This window comes from Eublepharis macularius, chromosome 3, assembly GCF_028583425.1.
Source record: "Eublepharis macularius isolate TG4126 chromosome 3, MPM_Emac_v1.0, whole genome shotgun sequence".
In the NCBI taxonomy this organism is placed as follows: domain Eukaryota; kingdom Metazoa; phylum Chordata; class Lepidosauria; order Squamata; family Eublepharidae; genus Eublepharis; species Eublepharis macularius.
The window spans coordinates 168,530,669-168,535,986 of record NC_072792.1 but is presented as its reverse complement, the minus strand read 5'-3'; positions in this window follow the sequence as shown (position 1 = coordinate 168,535,986).

Sequence of the window (5,318 nt, the reverse complement as noted above, 5' to 3'; positions counted from 1 at the left end):
TTTCCTGGGCAGGTCTCTCCAGAGCCAGGGATGCAGAAGCAGCAGCAAAGACTGGGGCCGAACATCTATATTCTGGATGGCCAAGCTATTTTCCAGCTTCTGGTTGCCAAAAGCATGTCTAGTTGGCTTCCAGGGCTGTTGGTATATTCCTTCACTTGCCACATTCAGGAAAGAGTGTAAGATAGTTTTATTCCAGAGAGCATTTGGTGGAGAGTAAACTGTTCTGGCAGATTTGGCTGTGCTTTAAATGTGTGCATCTTGGGCTTTAACCAGTTTCTAGATGCTTTTGCTGGTTTCTTAGCGGCCTGTAGTCTAAGGAGACAAGGTGGGCTATAAACACTTGAAATAAATGAAAAATCTTGGGCTGTTACACTGATACTGTCTTGAAGTATCCACTGGCTACTTCCCTCCCACTGCACAAATCAATCAATCAATCAATCAATCAATCAATCAATCAATCAATCAATCAATCAATCAATCAATCAATCAATCAATCAATCTGAGGAATATGGATTTGAAGAAAGAGATTTTATATACCACTTCTGTGCCTTTCAGTATTATATGCACTTTTTCTATGCCCAGGAGCTATTGTAGTATTTGTAATGCAACCTGCAAGAATATGACACTTGAAACAAAGGACTAAAGAAGAATGTTTGTTAAACATGTTAAACTCTGCAAGAACTGAGAACTAAACAGTATCAATCAGTCAATCGATCATGTATTGCTTTTTGCCCTTGACCAGACACTACCCAAATCCTGATCTGCGAAGACTTGTTTCCCCAGTGCTCATTCTGTCGATGAGGCCCATAGCATGGTTATTTACTGACACGGTTCTTCCTCCTCTTTGGCAGATACAGGCACTCTCCCCCTCCTGTTCCAATCTACTTTTACCAGCAGGAAAAAAACACCCTGTGTATTTTATCACTCGGAGCATTCGATGAACCTCCTTCCTTGGAACAACTCCTGTTACCTAGCTGAGGCTGGTTACTAGATATTAACAGAGGATTCCAGGCAGGTGACAAATTGGGCAATATCCATGTGTCATGAATTGCTGTGTCTGATGTCCTTGAAGAGGGATAACGGAATGAAAAATAAATCTGTAACGATTGAGATGCACAGCGTTCCATGGGATTAATAGCTGTGGGGTGAATATCCTCCTGCATTAGCAACACCCCCCCAGATGTTCCATGCCTGCCTCTACCATCTTCACTGCTCACATGGATATGCAATCACATCAGCTTTCCTAAGGTTAAATCCTACTTCTGGATCAGCAGAAGCATGGTGCAGTTTCTGCATACGTGACAAAACATTTGCCTCTAGACATATAAAGCTGCCTTGTATGGAATCAGTCCACCAGTCCATCAAGGTCAATATTGTCTATTGAGACCGGTGGCAGCTCTCCAAGGTCTCAGGCAGAAGACATTCACATCATCTCTGCCACCTGATCCCTTTATTATATTAGGAACATTAACAATTTGAGATATGCCAATGACACCACATTACTAGCAGAAAATAGTGAAGAATTGAAACGACTACTGATGAAGGCTATAGGAGAAAGCGCCAAAGCAGGATTATAGCTGAACATCAAGAAGACAAAAGTACCGAGGAACTAAACAATTTTAAAGTTGACAAGGAGGAAATTGAAGTTGTTCAAGATTTTCTATTCCTTGGCTCAATCATCAACCAACAGGGAGACTGCAACGAAGAAATCAGAAGAAGATTGAGACTTGGAAGAGCAGCTGTGAAGGAGCTAGATAAGATCCTTAAAGATAAAGATGTCTCTCTGGGAACCAAGATCAAGATAATCCAAACTATGGTATTTTCCATTGCCATGTATGAATGTGAAAGTTGGACAGTGAAGAAAGCTGACAGGAAGAAAACTGATTCATTTGAAATGCGGTGCTGGAGGAGAGTTTTGCGGATACCATGGACAACCAAAAAGACAAATAAGTGGGTACTAGATCAAATCAAGCTGAATTCTCCTTAGAAGCTAAAATGACAAGACTAAGGCTGTCATACTTTGGTCGCATCACGAGAAGACAAGATTCTCTGGAAAAGTCAATAATGCTAGGAAAAGTGAAAGGCAGCAGGAAAAGAGGAAGACCTAAAACAAGATGGCTGGACTCAATAAAGGAAGCCACGACCTCCAGTTTGCAGGATCTGAGCAAGTCTGTTAAAGATAGGACGTTTTGGAGGTATTTCATTCATAGGGTTGCCATAGGTTGGAAATGACTTGATGGTACATAGCACACACACACCTGATCCTTTTAACTGAGATTGAACCTGGGATTTTCTGCATGCCATGCAGGTGCCCTGGTCACCAATTGAACCCTGGTCACCAATTTCATAGCTCAATGTGTTCACAATATTCTGTTATGGGGCTGTGCCCCTGTGTGCTCCAATGGGCTAGCCCTGAATGTGACATTTGGCCATATTTTTTCACCTATAATAATAAGTACTTTCAATCAATTTTGTTTGACAAGGAATAACTATTACACCAAAAAAATCAATAAGAACTCCTGAATTTAAAAGACATTCCACATTTTATTGTAATTAATTTTGTTATGAGATTTAAAGAAATATGATATATTTTTGGTATCTATTATAGTACTATTAACTAATCACAAGAGATTCTCTTAGATCCAGAGGAGATAGCCGTGTTAGTCTGTAGTTGCAAAATAGTAAAGAATCCAGTAGCACCTTTAAGATCCATCAAATGTATTATAGCATAAGCTTTCAAGAACCACAGCTCTCTTTGTCAGATGCATCTGACGAAGAGAGCAGAGGCTCTCAACAGCTTATGCTACAATAAAATTGGTTAGTCATAAAGGTGCTACTGAACTCTTTACTGAGAGATTCTCTGAGACTCAGTGCGGTATAGTGGTTCGAGTGCTGGATCAGGTGCTGAGAGAACTAGGTTCGAATCCCCACTCTGCCATGTAAGCTCACTGTGTGATCTTGGGCCAATCACATATTCAGAGCCTAACCTACTGCGCAAGGTTGTTGTGAGGATAAATGAAGGAGAGGAGAATTATGTAAGTCCCCTTGAGTCCCCCTTGGGGAGAGTTAGAGTATAAATAAAGTAGGTAATAAATAATGTATTCAGATTATCTAACAGTTTATCTTCTAACAATTCAGTTTATCCAACAATTTTACATCTTCATATGTATGGTAAAGAATTGTAACAACACATAATTAAATTATAAATATTAACAAATAATTAATTATTAATATAAAAGAGAAGAATGCTAATCTATGGTGGTAAGGCTTCCTTATATACTACACTGATAGTCCTACTATGAGGAGCTAAAATAAATAGTAATTCTTCTTTCTCCTACTCTTGAATATCCTATGTAGAGTTGGCTGTGTACAAAGCAAAAGTTGCAGATTAAGTCTTTTTAATGATTGCCCCTGAGATTCATTGATGCTCAATGAAAAACTTAATTAATTGGGAAACTGAAGTCTCTTAAAGTGAAATTGAAAGTCTGTAGGTATTACAGGCATTCTTTGAATAAATACAACCTGGCCTGCTTCATGACCTGTCATTATTGTCACTTTCATAATGTAACTAAAAAGCTTTACTGGCTGTCTATTTCTATTGCATCATCTTGGATTTAGATTTCATAAACATATAAAGTGTGCCTATGTTGAGCTTCAGCATATGTTGTGGTAATCCCAGTGCTTCAAAGGGGTTCAGTAACTCAGCTGGATAGTCGACAGTTTGGTCAGCATCCACCAGCTTGCATTCTTTTATGATTTCTGGTATTTTTGTCAAGCTTTCTATTAATCACATCTACAGCATTATTTCTAGACCCTTTGACATAACCATTTTCATATCAGGGAGTATAACATTTGGAAAAACTGAGTTCTGTTGAGCTTCCAAGTTCTTTCCAATATTCCTAGTGTTTTTCACGGATATACCTCCTTGTCTATCAGATTTTGTGGCACCTTTATTTAATTGCAAGAGATTCTCTGCAAATTCACAAACTGTAGCATAACCAGCAAGTTATCAAAATCATCATACATTTAGGCTGCAATCCTAAGGTCACTTTCCTGGAAGTAAGCACTGCTGAATAACATTGGGCGTACTTCTGAGTAGACCTACTTAGGCTTGTGTGGAATGTGAGTTGAGTTTTAGCTGTATCTGAAGAAGTGAACTGTGTCTCATGAAAGCTCATACCCTATCATAAATAAATTTTGTTACTTATAGGTGCTACTTAACTCTTACTCTTGTCTACTGCTACAGACAGACGAACATGGCTACCAAATGATCTAAATTCATGGAGAGTAGGTCTATCAACTACTGTTAGCCATGAGAGCTTAATGGAACATCCAGTTTCAGAGGCAGTGTACCTCTGAATACCAATTGCTGAAGGGCGAACAGTATGGGAGCCTTCATGGCTGCTTATGGAAACAAGATGCTGAATTAAACTGTGGTTGGTTGGCTGGCTGGCTGGCTGGCTGGCTGGCTGGTTGGTTGGTTGGTTGGTTTCCTCACATGAGCGTCCTTCCAAGCAAGGACTGCTGCAGGATGTGTTCCCAGGTGCGCTCCGCCTCTGCATTTTTCCGCGCCTCTTTCTCCAAGGCTGGTGCAGCGAAATGGTAGTTTGCTTATCAAATGAATCAAGTTGCTTGGGGAGACCAGGCCAGAAGGAGGAACGGTGCCCAGGGAGGGGCGGAGCTTTGTGCATCCAGTCCTTTCTTGAAAATAGTTTCAAGTAGGTAGCCCAGTTACTCTGCAGTAGAACCGCAGGACTGGAGTCCAGTGGCACCTTACAGAACAAGATTTTCAGGGTATAACTTTTTGAGAGTCCAAGCTCCCTTCTTCAGATACAGGGAACTCCTAGTTCCTGTATTTAAATCTAGTTGGTCTTGAAGGTGCTACTGGATCGGAATCCCACCTGAAACTCCCCTTTCCCAGGATGCGAGTCCAGCGACACCTTAGAGACCAACAAGACGTTCAGGGCACGAGTTTCCGAGAGTCCAAGCTCCCTTCTTCAAATGTGATCTTGTTGGTCTCAAAGGTGCCACGGGACTCCAGTCCTGCAGTCCTTTCTTTCCCTTATAGGAAAAGGAAGGAGATTGACACGGGTTGCCGCGCCCACACGTGCCCCGAAGCCCGCCTCCTTTGGCTTGCACGCTTCCCGCAGCACCCCCGTTAGAGGCGGTCCACGGAGCGGGCAGCAGCGGGTTAAAACTCTTCCCGCTCTCCGGCGCCGGCCAGTCAGCGGAGGCTGCGGGCGAGCGCGGGGCCGGCTGCTCCCTTCCAATGCTGGCGGAGAGGCGGGCGGGCGAGCGGGGAGGCGCAGCCGTCCGGG